This window comes from Python bivittatus, unplaced genomic scaffold (genome assembly GCF_059951505.1).
Source record: "Python bivittatus isolate LINGU-HERP-01145 unplaced genomic scaffold, Pbiv_v1 ctg000850_np1212, whole genome shotgun sequence".
NCBI lineage: Eukaryota > Metazoa > Chordata > Lepidosauria > Squamata > Pythonidae > Python > Python bivittatus.
In genome coordinates this window covers 58,455,642-58,479,146 of record NW_028277112.1, presented here as the reverse complement: position 1 = coordinate 58,479,146, position 23,505 = coordinate 58,455,642, and the positions used below count along the sequence as shown (strand labels likewise).

Genomic DNA, 23,505 nt, shown 5'->3' with positions numbered 1-23,505 from the left:
GTTTAAACATTCAAGTCAAAGGCAATTCAGTCACCCCTTCACATCAAATCTTTTCATGGAGTGTTCTAGCCAAATCAACATGATTCAGCAAACCAAATCAGTTACTGCCAAATCAGTACAGTGATTTAGTGGATATTTGCACATACAGACACACTTTTCAGCAAATCAGTGATTCACACCGAATGTTCTGGATTCAATTATTTCTAAACGAACACTTTGAATCTGTTCTTGGATGACCTGCATTCAGATCCATATCCCAGATGTGAACATAGGCGTTCTTTGAAAATAAAAACATTTGGTGGACCCAACATTTCTACTTTGTCTGTTATTTATTTATTACAATATTTTTATCCCACCTCAATAATCAGTCTCCTCAGGAAAAAAGTAGGGGCAATAAACACCCTGGAGGACTTACGGGAGTGTTGATGAACATCTTTCTTGGGTTTTCCAACATTTTTCCTCTGCCATTCTTGTCCCTTTTTTTCCAATGCTCAACACGGTCAAGATCAGTTGGTTCTAATAACAATACTGCACTATTTTTGTTTGAATCTTCCATGTGAACAGTATGGCTACTTGTTATTTGGGTAGATTGTACACAGTTAACCTATATTGCGTATCCTAAAGAATAAGCCCAAGGGGTACAATGCAGCTTATTCCCACGCAAGGGAGTATAGAATTGCCTATTTAGAAAACAGTAACTTATTCTGCAAATGTTCCTCTATGACCCCTTGAACTAGCCATTAAGCATTTTCAGATATGCCTGTCATGTCAAAGCAAATGACAGTTGGGTGCAGCCCTTTCGATTTTTTTATTATTTTATTTTATTTTTATTTTTTTGCTGCGAAGAAGAGCCAAGGAGTTCTCGCAATTTTTTAAACTGGTGAGGGAGCGAGATTCTGAAATTGAAATCATTATTGCTATTGATTAATGACATGATGAAAAGGGCAAGAGAAGCTGCAAACCAGAGAATATTCCCAGGTGCATTTCTCAAGTAACGCTGTGCTAAAAGAAAAGGGAATGTGTTCATTTCTGCCCATCGTTGATGGGCTGAAATGATGTCATTCAGGAGGCTTTTTATATGATAGGGAATCACGTAAGGGGCTTCCTTGGAGTGATGGTGGTTATTGTTGCGATGATGATGGTGATGATGATGATGAAATGCAAGTGTTTTCTCCCTTTAAGACCTTCTAAGTAGATAGGTAAAAAAGCTAAAAAGGAATTCCTTTGCGTTGGGAAGTGAATGTGTGTCCTTCCTTCCTTGCAATGCAGTCTTATACATGGTTTCTTGACCAAGTTCACACTCACACATCTCTACTCAAAATACCTTTCATGGGGTACTCCCATCAACATAAGATTATTAGAGTGAAAGCTAGCTCTACCAGATGGCAAGGTTGGCCATTTGCCAAGACTTCAAGCCCAGCAGAGTCCCGCGGCTTTAATAGCGTTATTATGACCATTGTGCACAGTGTATTCCGGTCAATCAAAAGCAGCCAAAAATCATCCTCAGGTTGCATACTTCATCACTTTGAGGCTAGCTCCTTTCACTGCCCCCTAGACTGTGAGCCTTAGATCCCCCAAAACCTGGAGCCAATATTGATTGCAACCTTCTAATGACTTTGACATTTTCCACTTCCCTCTGTCCATGGTTCATTGCTACTTGCTGATCAGATAAGGGAGAAATTTAGGATGAATAAAAGGAAGAACCTGAGGCCAATTATATAACTTTCCTGCTACTGGAAGGGGAGAGTGCCACACAGTCTTCAGGAGAGAGATTCCTAATTTTCTTTTGATCTCATGGGTTATTTTTATTCCCCCCCCCCCGCACTTAAGAGGCTAAAATCTCCAGGTTTGCTCAAATCTTGAGAGAGCGAGAAAGAGCCTGCAGATACATTCTTATAAAATTTTATAACTTTACTACACAACCCATGACCCACTGGATCATCGTTTCAGAGATATTTCCTTAGCTAAACAGAGAAACAGAATGACCAAGGGCAAAAAAGCAGTGGGAGTGTGAGAGACTTGTGGCTTGCTGCCGGCTTCCCATTGACTTTGCTTGTGGGAAGCTGTCAGGGAGCTTCAGAAATCTTCCTTCCTTCCTTCCTTCCTTCCTTCCTTCCTTCCTTCCTTCCTTCCTTCCTTCCTTCCTTCCTCCCTCCATTTCCACATTTCCACATTTCCACATTTCCACATTTCCACATTTCCACATTTCCACATATAATATAGGCTTGCGCCATTTGCCCTCCCCTCACGATCCTCAGGAGATCCCTGGTGAAGCCACCTCCTCCTCCTCAGCTGACCAGAAGAACTGCCTACCTCTTTGCTGGGGGGAGGTGGAACAAAGGGAGCCATGGTCCACAAAGAAAACTGCACCCCTGCTCCCCATTCTGATGTATCCCCAAGGGCCCTCCCTCAAGGGAGGAAGAGGGCTCACCTGTCAACCACCAGCACTCCCCAGCCAGCCCTACCTCACCAGCAGGCTTCCAAGTTGCTCCCTCATTCTTCTCTCAACACCCACCGCTGTTAAGAGATTTCAGATTTCTGCCTCATTTCCAAAGCAGTCAATCGCCGCTTGCCTGTTGGGCTTTGCTGCCAGCTGATTGGGTGCAGGGGACAGAGGGAGACAATAAAGAGGTTGGGGATACACCCATGGCAATCATGTGATCTGGGCTGACCATTCTGTAAGTTGAGGTACCTTGGTTAAAAAATTGTTGCCCTATGACACACCGTTTTGCCCAATTGAAGGTTACAGACATGAGAGTTTTAGCAGTATATAGATATAGGTTTGTTCTTCGCTGGAGATCCCACCAATGTCAATTTTGTTTCCTGGGCCTTCTACGCCACCTGAATCCAAGAGAGCTGTGAATGGTTTACATTCCCTCCTTACAGTAAAAGAGTTAAAACACAGCCATAACAGCATTACAATAAAGAAACAAAGAAACAAAGACTTATTCAAAGAGAAACAAAGACCACTGGAAAAATAAATATCAAAGCATAGCCCAGGGTGGTGGTGGTGGGTTTCTAACTTATATCCAATCTCCTTCCAGAACTCCCTTAAAAACCAGATTTTGACACACCAATTTTAAATGTGTTGCTGTAATAAAAATAAACTCAGTCTAGGCTGGTACCTTAAAGTAGGTATTAGGTGCTTCATTTTCAACTGAGGTCTTAATCTGAATTATCTCTGTCTCTGCCTACAATTTCAGTAACCCCACAGGCACTCTGTTAAGTTATTAGATCACATTTTACCAATGTGGTGGCAGAAGCCTAGTTTATATAGGGAATGCGCTTTATCCTAGCTCCCGTTCTAAGACCTGATGTTTGCTTTTGAATGAAAAAAAAAATGAACAGTATAGCTGCTAGCTACTCTTTAAAGAAACTTCTTTGACACTTTCTTGTTTGGGTCCGTGAAGTTTGGAGTGGCAATATTTATTTATTTATTTATTTATATATTTATTTATTTATTTATTTATTTATTTATTTATTTTGATCAGAGGCAGGCACACAAATCAAAAGCAACTTGAATTTCTTCCCAACTGCCTAATGAATTCACAACTCTTCAAGAAGCAACATCCCATCACGTGCATGAGACTGATTTTCCAGAAGGAAACTCTGTAGTAATTAATCATTTCTTTCCATGCTGCTGTAGTAATTAAACCTGAATTGATGGAGGTTAAATAAAAGTATCAAATTAAGTGGCACTCTTGAGATCGACTTACCTGGCAATTAATCTCACAGAAGACCAAGGAACCTGGTTGTAAATGTACCTGATTTGCAATCCTCCATATAGTTACTCGAAAGTAAGCCTCTTTGATTTCAGCAGGCCTTATTTGCAATAAATGTGCAACTACAGCTAATTTTGAAAGAGTTAAAAATAAAACCATTATGCCATTAGGAAAGGAATGCAATCTGCAAGCCATGGGTGCATTTATGGCCCCTCAAATAACCCCCAATCACATTGCCAATATTCAGACACAAATTGGTCAATTTTCAGCAGTACAATTTTATTATAATCTATTTCCACACTTAAAACCCTCCAAAAAAAATAAGATGCAGGCCAACAAATTTTCCTATCCACAAGTCCCTCTGGCACTGGGCCAGGATGTTATGTAAGCCATTCGTATGTGATATGTGAGTTATTGCCCCTGGCACCATATGTATCTTTGCTGACTCTTGTGTATTTTGATGCTTTTAAGCCTTGTTAACTGCCCAAAGTCACTTGGTGAGTCAGCAGCCATATCAATTGGATGAATGAATATCATTGCATCATTTGTCAAACCCTTCTAACCTCCCCAAATCTTGGGGGGGGGGGATTGCCTACCCTGCATTAGAATGAACAAGAATTTTGCCATGAATTCTCTAGAGGGAAAAAAGGAGTGTTTCGCTATCTCTGGATCTCATGGCTACATCCAGCATCAAAGAAAAAGCCATTTTAGGGTTTAACTTTCCTTGATCAAAACTCTGCAGAAGAGGAAATGACCTGAAAGGAAGGCATGGTGTTGAATGAATGACCCCAGTTACCTGTCCTTAAGCCTTCCTAATCTAACTGGGCTACTACAGCAGTTGGAGAGAATTAACTATGCAGATATATTCAGGGCAAACTGGAAAGATGCTCCATTCATTAATGTCATAGTAATAAACAAAGAGGTGGCAGAGATTCTATGGTAGCAAATGGCTTTTCACCCCTGCAGTAAGTCTTCTGCTCTTCCAACCATTTGGTCAATCTACTTTCCAATATTATGAGAACAAGAGAATGTTTGGTGATCTTTTCCTTTTTTTAAAAAAATATAATTTGTATTGAAGAAATTTTTAACAAGATAAAAACAATACAAATATTAGAAAAGAAATAAAGAAAATAAGAAAGAATAATGAATAAGTAAAGAAAATAGAAATAGAAATAGAAATAGAAATAGAAATAGAAATAGAAATAGAAATAGAAATAGAAATAGAAAAGAAAGAAAGAAAGAAAGAAAGAAAGAAAGAAAGAAAGAAAGAAAGAAATTATAAAGAAGCAGCTTCTGATAATTTTGACAGCAGTTATAAACACGTTTATATTTTACCCTCTCTCTCTAAGGTTACATCATAATTTTCTTCTTTACATAAGCTACACTTTCTAATCTTCAAACCCATAATTCACAAGTTCATTTTTCTCCTTTTTTCAGCAAAAAGACCATAAGGGGTTTCCAGTCACTGATAAATGTAGTTATTGATCTTTCTCTAATCCAATAGTTTAATTTTGCCATCTCTGCTAGTGCTGTCATCTTCACCAACCATTCCTCCTTTGTGGGTATTGGAAGTCTTTCCATTTTTGCACATACAATAGTCTCACAGCAGTAATCATATATAAAAAATCTTCCATGGCTCTTTTCTAGTTGACTGTCCATTAATCCCAGCAAGAAAAGTTCTGGTTTTAGTTGAATGTTGAACGTTGATCTTTAAAACTCTTTGTATCATTATATGTATTTGAACCCAGTAGTTTCTGGCTTTTTTACAAGTCCACCAGGCATGATAAAATGACCCTTAATGTTGTTCACATTTCCAACATAAATCTGAAGTGCATTTATATATTTTAGACAATTTCTCTGGTGACATATGCCAATGGTACATCATTTTATAAAAAATTCTCTTTTAGGTTATAATATAATGTAAATTTCAATCCTTTTAACCACATATTTTCCCACTGTTCCATCAATATATTGTGTCCAAAGTTCTTAGCCCATTTTATCATACAGTCTTTCACTTCTTCTTCTGTTTCAAATTTCAATAAAAATTTATACATTTTAGCACTTACATGATCATCATTTGTACATAGTTCAAATTCTATCTTCTGTTGCTCAATTCCAAATGTCTTCTTATGTGCCTTAAATCTTTCTCTTAGCTGTGCATACAAAAACCACTGAAAACTAAACCCTTCTGCAGCCAATTGCCCTTTTGATTTGGTGACTTTTTTCTAAAAGAAAGGAAGGGCCCAAATGCATGTGGCTTTTTTCATGCAGAAAATACCTGTTCAAGCAAGACTATTGACAGGCTTTTAGTTTCAATAAATTAATCACAGGCATATTCATCAGATTAAAAGCCAGTGTTTGAGCACTACGAGTTGGTGGCCCACAAAGGTGAAAAATGTTTATTTCATTTGTAGAACCATTATAAATCATATTTCACCCCCTCTAAAAGCCTCCAAAGTGGTTTGCAATAATAAAACACACACCTGATCAGAAAAGCCCCTCTGAAAGAAAACAGAATAAAAGCACGCACCATTAAAACTCACAGGGACTCAGCATAATAAAAACAGCTGTATTGTGTACCTGCAAACCATCAGCAATGGTGAGGGTTACAAGATCTGAACTACGAAAGTCCAGATGGGTCCCAAATGGCAGGAAGAAACACAGAAAGCTCTAAGTCTTTGCTGTGATCTGCTGCTTTGGCACTATTTGGATTTGTGCAGGCCATACTCGTTGAGGACAAAGATCTTGCTTTGTGTTCATGTCAGCCGCCCCTCTCTTGCTGATAAAGGACAGGGCATCCAATGATGACAGTAAATCAGGAGTATGGTGCCTGTCACCAGATGTTGCAGACCTATAACTCCCAACCACAGATGTTTGCTTCCTGACATAAAGGATGGCCAGAATCATGCAGGAGAACTTCCTTCAGATATCCTGATCCCAAATTATGTAGAGCTTGATGACAAGCAGAACTTTGAATGGAGCCCCAAAATGGACCAGACATCTGAGACGATGAGGATTTTGATGTGATGCCATTTAAAACCCCAACAAATAAATGGCTGCTGTGTTTTTCACTCACTCACTGCAGCTTATGAACAAGTTGAGAGGACATATCCAGATAGATCTTGTTGCAGGAATCAAATTTCACAACTCTGACAGATGATGCGAATGAGCCTCACCAAGACCAAGAACAAAGGGACCACCTTTGACAATGGATTGGAAAGACTGGATTTGCAATGTGTTGGCCAATAAAGGTTTCTGAAGTATAGTGAGATATTGACAGGCAATTTTCTGGCTTCTGTCCCTGAGAAATGAAGGGAAGATAAGGTTAATCATTTGACTGCTAGGATGACACAGTGAGACCAAAATGTCAGGGCGTTCAAACCAAACACCTTTTTCTTTTCAGGCACAGAACGTTAACTGCCATATTTTCAGCATTTCTTTTCTAAACTATAAGTTGAGACAGTAAAGACTTACCGAGAGTAGAAATTTGCTGCCAAAGTGCTTCTGTAAAGATAAGAATATTTTCCCCATGGTAGATTAAATCCATACTTTTTTGTAAGCCTGAAAAACATTTTGCACATGCTTGGAAAAGTGACATCGCACAAATAACTTCTCTCAGCATAGGGAGAGGGTGGGGAAAACCAAATAATCAATAGAAGCGAATATGTGTAGCTCAGGGTTGAACAGCGTTGCACTGAAGATGTTACCTAGCCGGGTAACGAAATGTTTGCAAGAAAACAGCCAAGCTGAGAGAACCCCAAGGACTGCATGACCAAATCATCCTCAGGTTGTTCAGACAGCACTTTAGAATCTCAGGGCAACTGGGAAAAAACTTCTCATCAGAAGCAGCCTGCTCTTCCCCAAATGATTGCTCTATTACATCCCCAGAAGACATCAGTCAAATTGTTGATGAATGAAGCACCCTGTTATCACAGTGAAGATTTACAACCTGCGAAATGGTATCTGACTTGCAAAACAAAAGTCACTTTCTATGGTCTGGACAATCTTTCTGAACAATGAAATGACCAGGTAAAAAAGTACTTGGCCATTCAGTTGCTGAGTGGGTGGCAGAAGGGGTCTGCTTAAATGTTGCCTTTCTTCTTCCAATGCAGCAAAGATTATCTAAGGTTGCCACTTTTTCCCTCTGCTTCCTCAGCTATTGAGGACACCCTGATTACAGAAATATTGTTAATATTTGCCTTGGCAGTATTATTCTAAGAATATTGGAGGAGAAGCAATCATAGTTAATCTGATGCAATACCAATGTAAGGGCCGTGCAGCATGTCCTTTGCTTATAAAAGATCCTAGGTTCAGTTTCTGGCATGTCCAGAAAGAGTTGGGAAAGGGACCTTTCTGATACCTTGCAGACCCCGAGCCAGGCAAGGTGTGTTATTACAAGTCTGTAATACCGATCCTTCCTTCACAGATTGTTAGCTTGTAGCAGGTTAAGGGGCTTGCCCATCCCAATGGCAGTACGCCAAGTATAATCCACACTCCTGGGAGGTCCCCCATGTTGGGCAGGCAATAGGTGATGGGTCAAACTAAATACAATCCACTGTATTCTGCCAAGAAAACACCATGGACGTTCAAAACCAGGACAATGTCAACATGAGACTAGAAGATGAGCCCTCCAGGCCAGGAGATGTCCAGTGACCTACAGATTGTTGTGGTCCAGATACCACTGGTGCTTCTGATCAGGCTGGATGAAAACCAAAAGGACATCCAACTGCTGATGTGCACAGAGGAACAAGGACAATCTGATGCTGCAAAGATATGTATATGGCAAATACTAAAGTTAGATGGTAGGGCTGTTTTGTTCTAAATTTTATTAGTAAAGTCAGATGGCAGGTAGATTTAGAATGTTATAATTCTAATTTTATAATACAAGTGTTATTTTGATTGTAAATATATCATAGCGTACACTTATTCTATTGCATTTGGGTAATTTCAGCTGTCTTGTTCATTTTGATTGTACTTGGATTGTGCCCCATGGGGGGGGGGATGTTAGAAATAACTTCTTGATGCATTTGCTGGTTTGTATATCACTGATAAGTGAAATATCAAACTTAATGTAGTTAGACCAAAGATGTTAAGACCAACCATTGACATTCTGAGAATCAGCAAACAGAAATGGTCTAGAATGGATCATTTCACATTGGAGGTGCATCACATCTACTGCAAACAAGAAAGTCATGGAAGAAACAGAATAGCCATAATTATTCACAAAAGATATCACAGTCAGTGCTCATATACAATGCAAACAATTATAGAAGGATCTCAATTTGAGTCCACAACAAGCCAATCAATGTTACAGTAACCCAAGTCTGTGCTCCAACAACAGATACAGAGGAAGCAGAAGGTATACAGTTCTATGGCAATTTGCAGCACCTTGTTGACACACACAAAAAAAGAAGCCATATTAATTATAGGAGACTGGATTTAACCAAGTTCCTTATGATGAAGGTACTTGTATTTGTGGAATTCCAGAGATAGAGGACATCATACATATAATATTTGAATGTCAGTTGTATAAGAGAGAGATCAATATCTTGGACAATACATTAGACAAACGGCCTGTTGCGATCCTCACATTAAAACAACATATTTCATGTGCAGTCAGAACCCAAATATTATATGTAATATGGCCCTTTATCTGAACAAAACAGTACAATTGAGAATTGCATATGTGGATCTGATTGGGATAAATTGTTGGGGTGACACAGAAGAAATATGATTTGCATTTCCTTTTAGTTTTGCCTTTTACTCTATTTCATAACACATGGTCTTATTATTGCTCTTTATTTTATATTTTGTATTCTGATATGGCCTAATGGCTAATCAATAAGTATTATTATATAGGAGATTGGAATGCTAATTTTGCGAGTAAAACAGTATCTGGAATAATGGGAAAAGTTGACCTCAGTTTATAAAATGAAGCAAGAGGTGGACTAATAGAGTTCTGCCAAAAAAAAAAAAAATCCACCAGTGTTTATCGCAAATAAATTTCTTCCAACAACCTAAACTGGACAATCCAGTTGGACAATTCCAAAATCAAATTGCAAGCAAGAAGGAGAAGTTGTATTCAATCAGCAAAAAGTAGACTTAGTGCTGACCAGCTCAGACCACAAACTCCTCCCTGTAAAATTACAACTTAAACTCAAGAAAACAAATAATCAAATCTACATAATAACATATTTGAGAAATAGAGTGCCTGAAGAACTCTGGACCAAAATTCAGGACAACATTAAAGATTAAACAAAGGCAAATATTCTGCATTGTACAAGGAAAAGGAGATGAAATATCTGTCTACTGATGGGTTAAAAATAGCTCAAGAAAGGTGGAGCGGGGGGGGGGGGGGAGCAGAGACAGAGAAATCTACCCAGCTAAAAATGACTTCCAGAGAAGAGCGAGAAGAGAGGAGAAGTTGTGTCTAAATAAGCAGTGCAAATTGAGAACAAGAATCAAATGGGAAAGACAACATTTTTCTTTGGGAAAATTTCAGAAATCAAGGAACTCTTTTATGCAAAGATGGGTACAGTGAAAGATAAAAAAGACAAAGATCTATTGGGGGGAAAAAGATATAGAGAACCAGTGGCACACATGCATGGAAGAAGTGCACAATAAATAAAGAAATAAATCCCCAAATCAAGGTATCACTGAACTGGAGCCAGACATTTTGGAAAACTACATGAACTCTAGAAAATATTCTAACAACAATGCTGTAGGAGTTTATGAGGTTCCCGCTAAACTGTTCAGAACTTTGCAATGTAATGCAGTTAAAGTGCTACTTAAGGTTTGCGAGCAAGTCTGGAAAACCCACCAGTGAAAAAAGGACTGTAGAAGATATTCCAGTGCCAGAAAGGGGCAGTTCTAAAGAATGCTCAAATACCATACATTTGCACATATTTCACATTATAGTAACATAATGCTCAAGATTTTGCAATCCAGATTTCAACAATGTATGATATGAGAACTGTCAGATGAACACGCTGGATACAGAAGAGGTACCTGTGATCACATTGTTAACATCTGATGAATGATGAAAATCACAAGGGAGTATCCAAAAGACTTCTGTTTTCACTTTATTGATTACAGTAAGTAGTATGAGTCCGACTACTGTATGTAGACTACAACAAATTATGGGTGTATTAAAACATGGGTGTATTAGGCCACCTTGTCTGATTATTGAAGAATTTGTATGACAGCCAGAAAGCTAGAATGAAATATGGAACAAGCAAATGATTCAAAGCTGAGAAAGGAGGGTGCTAAAGTTGTATACTGCCATCTTAGTTGATTAATTCATATGCAGAATATTTTGTGATAAACGTTGGACTAGAAGAAATTGAAATTAAAATGGCTGGGAGTAACATCAATAACCACAGATATGCTGATGATACCATTCTGATGGCTGGAAGCAAGTAACACTTAAAGAATCTCTTACTGACAGTGAAAGAAGGCAGTGTGAAACCCAGCCTTCTGCTCAATAATAAAAGAACTAAGCTTAGGTCAATAGGCAATGCCAACCCAGTGCAAATCAGGGGAGAATTTGAACTAGGAGTAGACTTTATCTTTCTAGGCTCCATAATTAACAGGGATTCTGACTGGAGCCATGAAATAAACAGTTGCTATTTGAGAGAAAGACTATGAGAGTTCTGGACAAAATACAAAATGCAGAGACATCAGACTAACAACTAAGATATATATATATATATCTTATATATATATATCTTAGTTGTTAGATATATATATATAAGGTATATATATATATATAAGGTTAGATATATATATAGATATATCTATCTATCTATCTAAGATAGATAGATAGATAGATAGATAGATAGATAGATAGATAGATAGATAGATAGATAGATAGATAGATAGATATAATCCAGGGCACAGGTTTCTGAGTTGTAACATATGGCTGTGACAGCTGGACCATCAGAAAAACTAAATGAAGAAAAATGGATGGCTTTGAACTGTGGTACTGAATAAAATTGTTGAGAATACTTTGGACCTTCCTAATCTGAATTATCCTCTGATTTCCAACTTCTTTGGGGTTTTTAGGAGAATGGAGAGAAACTATGTTTTGTGTTTTATAAATTCCACATTTTGGGGGGGGGGGAGAGAATTGGGATGAAGTGTGTAATAGAGCAACTTCTAAACTGATTGGAAAATCTGTGGAAATCAACTCTTCTGGTTGCTTAAAAAACAGCCGCGCAGCTTCTTCCTGCTTTCCATTTCTCTCTCCAAAGCAAACTGCTAAGATGAAAAATCATTGGTTTTCTTGTCTGAATCTGAAATAGTATTGGTCCCTGTATTATGTGGCCAGGTAGTGTATGCTGAAATATATAGAATATAGTGTATATATAGTGATGGATGGATGGATGGATGGATGGATGGATGGATGGATGGATGGATGGATGGATGGATGGATAGATAGATAGATGGATGATAGATAATATATACTACCCTAACTTGAGTAGCACTAAACATTATCTTGTTTCTTTCTGTTAGTTCTCAGTGAATCTGATGAAAGTGGTTTGGCTTTTTCATGCTCTTTTTTCAGTTGAAAAGAGAATGATGGAGAAATTTTCATGGGCCATGTGTGGAAATCTGCACTTATTTAATTAGGTGGAGCCTTTCATTATCCAATCTCTCTCAGCTGCCTGCAGCCTCCTTTGTTCCCACTGACTCCAGAGGAAACCCACTGTTTTTTTTCAGACCTGATATGTGGGCACAGAGGAAGGCTTCAGAATGTAACAGAAAACCACACCTAAGCCCCCCTCTAACTATAAAGGAAGCTCAAAAGCACCGCCAAGAGAAATGTGGACAACATTCTCAAGTGTCTTGAGAATAATCTAGAAAAAAGAAGCCTTTTCTCTGAGGGAGAAAAACTTCAGAGAAAGACCAATTTTGGCAAACCATAATACATTGTTAGAAAGTACTCAGTGCTATTGCGGTGGTGGTGGCAATGGCGGGTATTAGGGCTGTGTTTTTTCTGATCTACATTTAATTTAAAAAATCCTTTTCCAGAAACAGCCTTTTTGAGGATCCAAGTCATGTCACATTCATATAGATAATGGCACAGGCAATGATTGGGGGGGAATGAAAGAAAGAGCACAGTTGGAGGCTTTCCAAAACAAGCACTATGGGAGGATGTAGGAATTTTTCAACCTTCCTGTTTTATTGCAGAGATAGAAGCAAGAGCAGGAGTGTTCAATGGTCATTCATCCCATGATCAAGGTCACAGAGGAAATATTTCAAAATTGACCGCCTCAGTAGCACACAGCCTATAAAACCCTTATCTCCCCTGATAAAGCTGGAGATCCAACAGTCTGCTTCTACAGCAATATGTTTTCATAATGATTAGCGCAAATAAGCATGGCTAGTTAGAGCAAAGGTGGAGAAGACACTTAGCTCCTGTGACTAATATCTGCCTGTCAGAACCTGGATACAATAATGGACAGTCTGTGCACACTCAAGTGGATGCAGTACATTACAAAGCCAATGTACCAGTCTAAAATGTATACCTTCCTTTAGCTCTTCTAATAGGGATGTTCTGTCTCTGATAATGATTTTAATAATTGCAAGACCTGCTCTGTGGAGCAAAACAGGATTTGCCGATTGACGTAAGATAGGAGAATGAATTAAGTGCTGCCTCTTTACCCAGAGAGTTTTTTAAATATCTTTTTGCAGGTAATGCATAACGAGGGAATTTATTAAGCTGCCTTTCTTTTAGTCAAAACTGAAGAAAGGCTTCTTTTCCAGACCTTATGTGCATTATAAGTGGGGATGAGTTTATAGCTACTGTATGGAGGTCTCACTTACCAACCCTGGATCTGCCCCACCGAACTGGAACAGTCCGGGGAGAAGGAAACAGTGATTGCTCTCACTGGCATGGTCGTCACCACTTTCTCTTCCTTCTCTAAATCAAGACTCCAGTAGCAAGGCTAACAAAATCTTCCTTTTTTTTAACCAAATGAAAAGGACAATTTCCTCTCCTCTCCTCTCCTCTCCTCTCCTCTCCTCTCTTTCTTTCTTTCTTTCTTTCTTTCTTTCTTTCTTTCTTTCTTTCTTTCTTTCGCCAAATGAAAAGGACAATAAGGGCAATTTAAGCCCAGCCCCGAGGCATAGGCTAGGCCAGTGGTTCTTAATCTGTTCAACTCAATTACCCCTTTTCCCAATCTCAAATAATGTCATTAACCCCATTAAAAAAAAACCCTAGACTCTGTTATATTACACAAGCATCTCAGCTGGGGCAATGCCACACTGGATCCTGGATTCACAAACAAGCATTCCTCCATTGCCCAAATTACTCCACTGGGGGTAATTACTCCAGTGTAAGAACCACTGGCAAGGCATCTGAACAAATTATAGTCTCCAAGACTAACTGGCTCCCAAAATATCTATAGAAAAGACACACCACAGCAAATATAAGAATGAATCGGTTTGGGGCTTAGAGAGAAAGGATTGAATTCAAGGAGGAAGCATAAGCAACAAAATACGGGGCAAAATTAGAGACAAAGCTTTAGGAGAAACAGCTGTGAAAGGATTCAGGCAAGGCTTTGACCACATCTCCCCCCCCCCCCAAATAAACTAACACTCTAAGCTAGACTACCTTTTGCACCTAGAAGTTAGTTTCTGATTGATCCTTTCCTACCTGAATCTTGGAAGGTGTCATTCCATCCTGGAGTGAGCTCTCTCTTTCTCTGGTAAGACTCAAAGCAAAAGTTTCTAGCAAGCTCTTTCCTAGATAGTTAACCTCAAGAAGGGAGTTATGTGCATGTAACAATTTAATCATATGTCTCTCCTGGGTTTTGACTAGAGATAAATCAAATCAAATCTTTATTAAGATCATAGACCAGACAATTGTATGTATGTGTGTTCTGATCCAGCAGAGACCTCTCCAGACTTATGTGCTTGAAGATTACTGTTACAGCTATAATTGCAGACCATTATGTCCAGAAGTTGGGCAATGTTTTCCAAAAGTCTATGCTTATTTTTAAAATGTTGTGATTTGGGTAGACTAGGAAGTAAATATACTGGAAGAAGCCAGTGGCAAATCACTTCCATCTTGTTGCCAATAAAACCACATATACATAACCATGACATCACCAAAAAGCAAGCCATTTTAATTAAAATGTGACTTTAATTAAAGGAATGGGTGGACAATTCATATTCAGACTTGGCATGAATTCTTTCAACTCCATCTAACTGGTTCTTCAAGAGGATGTGTGGGCTTAGGACCCATTGTATCAAGAGGCTTCCTGGGTGTTGGCAGCTTTTCTTGGGTTCCATCTAGATAAATGTTAGGAGATGTTCTTGTACATAATTCAACTTCACCTGAAAGCTGGACATTCTTCACTTGAAAGGCCAATAGTGTGTTAACATCACAATCACTCATAAGAACATCAGTAGTTAAATGGGCACTCCGTTCAATGGCATCACTACATTTTTTTTAAGATGATAGCAGTAATCCAGTGCACAGAGGCTGTGAAATGAAATGAAATGAAATGAAATGAAATGAAATGAGAACGTATTTTTAAAAGATATTCCTTACAAACTGAACAATGTATACAAGCTGGTCTATTAGCCAGCCTTTGCTCATAGTTTCTGCTGAAGTCTATCAGGTTCCATTCCCAGCTCCATCCAAAGACACGGTTCTTGAATGTTTGCCATTTTAATGATTCCTAATTTTACTTCCTGGGCATGGATGCCAAAGTAGATTGCTTACCTGGGAATGATCATCTATTCTTCTTCATCTTCTATCCTTCACATCAATAATTACCACACGCTGCATGCTTATTTACAACTACTCTAAACTCTGCTGAGTTCAGTGGTGCTTACTTCCATGTAAGTGTGCATAGGTTTGTGGTCTTCATTGTAATGTTTATGGTTGTGGTGCCAAAATTTACTCCCCTTTTAAAACTAAGCAGTTTTCTTACATCTGTTGATGTAGCATATACTGTAGTAAACCAGTAGTGCAGCAAATGACCTGTTGCTTCTCCATAGTGCTCTCTGGTAAACCCAAGATTAACAATCCTGTATTGGCAGACATTGTTATGGCCAAAGCTGTCACTTTCCCTATCATTTTTGGAACCGTTTTTTAAAATCAGGATGAATAATTCACTTTGTGTTACTGGCTGGCTAAAATAATTAGCATTGTGTTTGCATCCAATCACGCCCAGAAGAGTAAGCATAATATCTCTCACAATATTTATTGTGCCTTCACTTGGCTGGAATTGTGAATTTTGACTATGGAAATATTAAACCCTTCCAAATGAATAAAAGGGTTTTGTTTCCAACGCGACAGGCCATGATCCAGCACAGACTTAAATGGGCTTTAATTCACCAGGATCAGCAAGCATCAATGCAATTAAATCTATGGAATTTTTGTGACTATGATACAGCAATTCCTCAGTAATAGGTAACTGGCATTCCTAAATTGTGCTGTGGAGTTGCAGCCAATTCTGTTCATAGAAAGGCTTGCTTTCAAGACAGACAAAAGAATGGATGTTTATGATTTATATTGTTAAAGTCTGGAACTGGCAATGGCTATCACTTTTTTGGCTTTAGAAATTGATTTGCTATATTCCTGAAAAAGATGGCTATCAATGGCTAATGGTCCTATTGGATAAGTCATACCTCCAGGATCAGCCTACTGATCAGAAAGCTAGTGCTAATGTGGGTTTCCCAGAGAGATCTTGTTGACCACTAAGGGAAGCAGGATTGTGGACTGGATAAACATATTTTAATTAATTAATTAATATTTATCTATTTTAATCAGTATGTATCCTTTTTTACTGTAAACCGCCCAGAGTCACCCCACAGTGAGATGGGCAGTGACAAATTTGAAATATAAATAAAAATAAATAAAATAGGTCTTTGATCTGAATCAAGAGGACTTTCCTTATGTTTTGGTTTGAACTAGGAGGCATGCCAAGATCAGTGATTTATCCATAAACTCACAAGAACAGCTTTTCCTCTGGGAGGAGAAATCCAGCCTTCATGCTTCAAGTGGGGGGCGGGGGGCGGGGGAGGCAACTCAACAAGAAGAGCCCACTGCTTTTTGCACCAGGTCAATGTGTTTATCTCACTGTTCCTGTGGTGTCCAATGTGGAATCACTTTAAGACAGGGATAGAGAGCCCCTGGCCCCCAGATGTTTATTTATTAATCAATTTTTAAAAGAAAAAAGTGAATGAACAAACAAAAGGAGTCAAGAAAAAAGAAAAAAAAATAATTGGTGCAGAAATATAATATTTATAAGTGGACTTAGAAGTTACCAGGATTGTATAGTTAGTGTTCAGTGTATCTTTGATTAGAAATTAATCATAAAAAACATTAAATTATTTTTATCTACATTAAATTATTTTAACAATCTAAATAAGAATTTAAATCTCTGAGCTAAGTGCCCAAATCTCCACTATTTGGTGTCTAAAAATACAAAAAGAAAGAGGGAAAAAAGAAATATTAGTTTCTAACTTCCCTTTATTGTACTTGTACTAATTGTGTCGAATTGTTGATGTACCAAATAAACAGACCACATGGCCAACGGTAAAGGATGCTGGGAGATGTAGTTTAGCAACATTTGGAAGGCAATGGGTTCCCGTCCCTAGTCTAAGACAAATCTCTCCATACAACCAAACCATGTTCATATCTCTCAGCAGTAGATATTAATTGCATTGCCAGTAAGCTCTTTAAAGTAACTGCTAACATTTTGTCTGTATGTGTTATTTCCTTTCCTGAAAAATGACCTTATGCTGGAAACAATCAAAGCTGTAGCAAAGACGCTGTAGAATTGTGGCCTTCTTTGACTCTCTTCATTGATGTAGCATTTTCTAAAAAAGTATAAAGTCTGTCTCTAATCAAAGCCAAGGAGCCAAGACAACTAGCTCTAAGAGATAGACAGTTGTTTTGCCTAATCCATGGCCTTCAGTCTTTGGCAGACTTCCCTGGGAACCAGGGAATAATATAATTAAATAGAAGATATAATTATTCTCATCACATGGTAGGATGGAATGGAAGGCTGGCTTTCTTAATAGTGGTAACCACTGTCCCCCCCACCCCACCCCCAGGACAATTTCCTGATAGATAGCCAGAGATTTTTGGCTTGCCTATTTCACAGCTATCATCATCTTGCCCACCAAGGAGAGTCCTGGGCCCCTTTTTCTAAGCAGCTTTCCATTGCAACTATGTAAAAATGATCCATTTCTCTTCAGAAAAATGCCCGTCCCCATCAAGAAGGTTTCATTCAGAAGGCTAGTAGAGAATGTGAAAGCTTTGCCTAACCCAATTCAGGCAGGAAGGGTTCCCTTATATACAATGTATTGCACAGCAAGGCAAGTTAACACACTTAGAATGTGCTTTTTTTTAGAAAAAGATTTTTTTTTTAAAAAAATAATCCAAATAGAAATTAGCAATAATCACAGATGTCCAAAGTATAATAACAAAAATATTTAAGTAGCAATTAGCAGTTAGGGGAAAAAATGGGGGGAGGGAGAAAGAGAGGGGGGCTACTAGAAGGCTTTTTCTAATGATATTCTATCTTTTTTGTTTGCTTTGCCTTTTTAAAAAAATATATATATTTTATAACCATATTTTCATTTCAACCTTCACTCCAGTATAAAGTTCATTTTATGTACGTATATACATTATTTCCCTTTTTCTTTATTTTTCCTTTTGTTTGTTTGATTTACTGAATTAATTTAAAAAATGATTTAAAAAAGGGAGGAGAAAAGAAAGAGAATCGGAAAGCTTTGAAAACCAAACAAAACAGCTGGAGGAATTATAAACATTTAGCCCAGAGCAGGCAAGTGTCAGATTGGATCATTTGGACCAGATGGGATCACGTCATTATCCAGAAATCAATGAATCAGGAAGAGGCAGACAAGTTGCAGACACCCATGAGGCAGTTGTCAAAAGTCCCAAGGATCCCCAATTAACCACCTCTGGTACAGTAGAAGCCTAGGTGATATGGTGTCTCCATAGGGAGGCCCATTGTCACAGTGCCTCAGTTCAGGCATTGTTTCATGCCACTGCCACATGTTTAGGGTAAATTTTACATGAAAATGGCAATTGTGTTAGGAGGTGTATCACCAGATGTTAGCTGTATATTGGAGAACTGTTTGTATAATCAAAGTAGGGATCCATCTACTATCCAGTATAAATGAGGTTTAGAGTTCCCAGATCTGATTCAAACTAAGGCTTTTTTAGCTTAATTATGATACAGGAAGGGAGAATTTTAATTGTTGTTGTTTAGTCATGTCCGACTCTTCGTGACCCCATGAACCATATTGCACCAGGCCTTCCGGTCCTTCACTGCCTCCCTAAGCTTGCTCAGTTTCATCCTCATTGCTTCAGTGATGCTATCTAACCATCTCATCCTCTGCCGTCCTCTTCTCCTTTTGCCTTCAATCTTTCCCAGCATCAGGGTCTTCTCCAAAGAGATCTCTCTTTGCATTAGGTGACCAAAGTATCTGAGCTTGAGCTTCATTATCGATCCTTCCAATGAGCAATCAGGGTTGATTTCCTTTAAGGTTGACTGGTTTGACCTCCTAGCAGTCCAGGGGACTCTCAAGAGTCTTCTCCAGCACCACAGTTCAAAGGCATCAATTCTTCGGCGCTCCGCCTTCTTTATGGTCCAGCTCTCACAGCCATACATTAGTACTGGAAAAACCATAGCTTTGACTATGCGGATCTTTGTCGGCAAGGTGACGTCTCTGCTTTTTAATATGCTATCTAGGCTTGCCATGGCTTTCCTCCCAAGGAGCAAGCGTCTTTTAATTTCATGGCTGCAGTCTCCGTCTGCGGTGATCTTGGAGCCCAAATAAATGAAGTCTGTTACTGCTTCCATTTCTACCCCTTCTATTTGCCAGGAATTGATGGGTCCAGATGCCATGATCTTAGTTTTTTTAATGTTGAGTTTCAAACCAGCTTTCGCACTCTCCTCTTTCACCCTCATCAAGAGGCTCTTTAGTTCTTCTTCACTTTCTGCCATTAGGGTGGTATCGTCCGCATATCTGAGGTTGTTGATGATTCTCCCTGCAATCTTAATTCCGGCTTGTGATTCTTCCAGCCTGGCATTTCTCATGATGTACTCTGCATATAGGTTAAATAAGCAGGGTGACAGTATACAGCCTTGTCGTACACCTTTCCCTATTTTGAACCAATCGGTTGTTCCATGACCGGTTCTAACTGTTGCTTCTTGGCCCGCATACAGATTTCTCAGGAGACAGGTAAGGTGGTCTGGTACTCCCATCTCTTTAAGAATTTGCCACAGTTTGTTGTGATCCACACAATCAAAGGCTTTTGCATAGTCAATGAAGCAGAAGTAGATATTTTTCTGGAACTCTCGTGCTTTCTCCATGATCCAGCGAATGTTGGCGATTTGATCTCTAGTTCCTCTGCCTCTTCGAAACCCAGCTTGTACATCCGGTAGTTCTCGGTTCATGTATTGCTGAAGCCTAGCTTGTAGGATTTTGAGCATAACTTTGCTAGCATGTGAAATGAGTGCAATTGTGCGATAGTTTGAGCATTCTTTGGCATTGCCCTTCTTTGGAATTGGAACGTAAACTGACCTTTTCCAATCCCGTGGCCACTGTTGCGTTTTCCAAACTTGCTGGCATATTGAGTGCAGCACTTTAACACCATCGTCTTTTAGTATTTTAAATAACTCAGCTGGAATACTGTCATCTCCACTAGCTTTGTTGTTAGCAATGCTTCCTAAAGCCCACTTGACTTCACTCTCTAGGATGTCTGGCTCAAGGTCAGTGATCACACCAGCGTGGACATCAGGGACATTAAGATCTTTCTTGTATAGTTCTTCTGTGTATTCTTGCCACCTCTTCTTAATCTCTTCTGCTTCTGTTAGGTCCCTGCCTTTTTTGTCCTTTATCATGCCCATCTTTGCACTAAACGTTCCTTTCATATCTCCAATTTTCTTGAGGAGATCTCTAGTCTTCCCCATTCTATTGTTTTCCTCGATTTCTTTGCATTGTTCATTTAAGAAGGCCTTCTTATCTCTCCTTGCTATTCTCTGGAAATCTGCATTCAGTTGCTTATATCTTTCCCTTTCACCCTTGCTTTTCGCATTCCTTCTTTCCACAGCTATTTGTAAAGCCTCATCAGACAGCCATTTTGCTTTCTTGCATTTCTTTTTCTTTGGGATGGTTTTAGTTGCTGCCTCCTGTACAATGTTACGGACCTCCGTTCATAGTTCTTCAGGCACTCTGTCTACCAAATCTAATCCTCTGAATCTATTCATCACCTTCACTGTGTACTCACAAGGAATATGATCTAAGTCATACCTGAGTGGTCTAGTGGTTTTCCTTACATTCTTCAATTTAAGCCTAAATTTTGCAGTAAGAAGCTCATGATCTGAGCCACAGTCAGCTCCTGGTCTTGTTTTTGCTGTCTGTATAGAGCTTCTCCATCTTTGGCTGCAAAGTATGTAATCAATCTGGTTTCGGTATTGACCATCTGGTGATGTCCATGTGTAGAGTCGTCTCTTGTGTTGTTGGAAAAGAGTGTTTGCTATGACTAGCTTGTTCTCTTGACAGAACTCTATTAGCCTTTGCCCTGCTTCATTTTGTACTCCAAGGCCAAACTTGCCTGTTATTCCGATTACTCCTTGACTTCCTACTTTAGCATTCCAATCCCCTATGATGAAAAGGACATCTTTTTTTGGTGCTAGTTCTGGAAGATGTTGTAGGTCTTCATAGAAGCGGTCAACCTCAGCTTCTTCAGCATCAGTGGTTGGGGCATAGACTTGGATGACTGTGATATTGAATGGTTTGCCTTGGATACGCACTGAGATCATTCTGTCATTTTTGAGGTTGTACCCCATTACTGCCTTTCCCACTCTCTTATTGACTATGAGTGCAACTCCATTTCTTCTAAGGGTTTCTTGCCCACAGTAGTAGATATAATGGTCACCCGAATTAAATTCACCCATTCCCGTCCATTTCAGTTCGCTGATTCCCAAGATGTCGATGTTCAGTCTTGTCATCTCATGTTTGACCACATCCAGCTTGCCTTGGTTCATAGATCTTACATTCCAGGTACCTATACAATATTGTTCTTTACAGCATCGGACCTTCTTTTTGCTTCCAGATACATCCACAGCTGAACGTCCTTTCGGCTTTGGCCCAGCCGCTTCACTCTTTCTGGAGCTACTTGGAATTGCCCTCCGCTCTTCCCCAGTAGCATATTGGACACCTTCCGACCTGAGGGGCTCATCTTCCGGCGTCATATCTTTTAGCCTTTTAACATTGTCCATGGGGTTTTCTTGGCAAGGATACTGGAGTGGGTTGCCATTTCCTTCTCCAGTGGACCACATTTTGTCAGAACTCTCTGTCATGACCTGTCCGTCTTGGGTGGCCCTGCACGGTATAGCTCATGGCTTCACTGAGTTACGCAAGCCCCTTCGCCACGACAAGGCAGTGATCCATGAGGGGAGAATTTTAATAGATGATCTTAAATTATGCACCAAATGAGGCCACCTGTCTACTAATACTCACATAGTTTAACCATCCTTAAATACTACACTGTGGTTCAGGAATGTCTGTATTCTAGATAGCTCTGTTTGTTCTATAGAAAAAAACAGCCATTCCTGTTTTAAGAATTCTGCTCAGAAGAGTTCTTAATCCTCCTAAACAGATCGTTATTTATAAACTTACAACAGGAAGGCAGATGTTCAGATAAAGAATTACCATTTCTGATGAGGCTTTCTTTGAGAAGTGAGAATACACCTGGCAAGTGAGCACAAATATAACATCAGCAAGAAAATCTTGTCTCAGTTCTGAATGCTGACTTTCCCCCAGAAGGTTGAATTAAATAATGTTTTTATTTTTAAGTTTATAAGTTTACTTCCTAAACTTCTCTTCCATTTTTTACAATATTTCCTAGTCTGTAGGCCAGGATTCCTTGATGATCTCCCAACCAGATATTAATCTTGCTTGACTTTTTAAAGATCGGCTTAGATTGGCTAGGTGATTAGCTTCTCTAGTAACTGGAAAATCAAAACATTTGCGTAAACAATCTATTTTTCTATTAGTCTTCTTATTCTACCAGCAGTCTTTTGTTTTTTTAAAAAAGATTGCTTATTGTCCTTTCTTATCTTGTGTGACCTTTGTCAGTAAAAAGTTAGATCTCTTAGAACACATTTTTAAATCTACTTAGATCATAAACCCCTTAGAATTGTGATAGTAACCCATTCTCCATGTTATCCGTGATTGGAAGGAGTACTTTTTTGACTAATTCAGGATGGAGTGCAAAAGAGGGGAGAGAAGAAGCATTACATGCCTGATGCCAACCAAGACAACATGAAAACTGTGCAGTTACTTCAACGAGCAAAGGGTGGCTGATTCTGGGAGGACTATTGGTTTTGTTTTCTAGCTTGACTTCTTGGGTTGAAGACCTCTTAGTATGTCCAGAAGAGAATACGCTTAACCTTTCCTGAGAGCCTAAGGCACTTGAAGTCCACGCTTCTTCAAGCTGCCAAGTTTGAGAAACACTGGCCTAAGGCTTAAAGTCTCTGAGCACAGGAAATCTGTCTTTCTTTTGTGAAAGGAACCTGATTTTAAGTCAATTGTATCTTTAAGCAACAGTGTCTCCCGTTGAAGGATATTATGCTTGAAAAGAAAAGAAAGCAGGAAAAAAATCAGTGTTGGCTTCTTTCTCTTCTGACAATTGATGGAATGTGGAAGGGTTAAAGGAAGGTTGCTTAGTGGATTCTCTTATCATGCAACACCTCCTTGCTCAAGCTTCCAATGTTGTGCTTCT

At 39.0% G+C, this 23,505-nt stretch overlaps 1 protein-coding gene across 1 annotated transcript in view; it reads left to right on the top strand.

Moving 5' to 3' along the window:
* GRIN3A (glutamate ionotropic receptor NMDA type subunit 3A) overlaps nucleotides 1-23,505 on the top strand; it is a 120,871-nt gene that overhangs the window by 25,640 nt on the left and 71,726 nt on the right. The gene's annotated exons all lie outside the window — the stretch shown is intronic.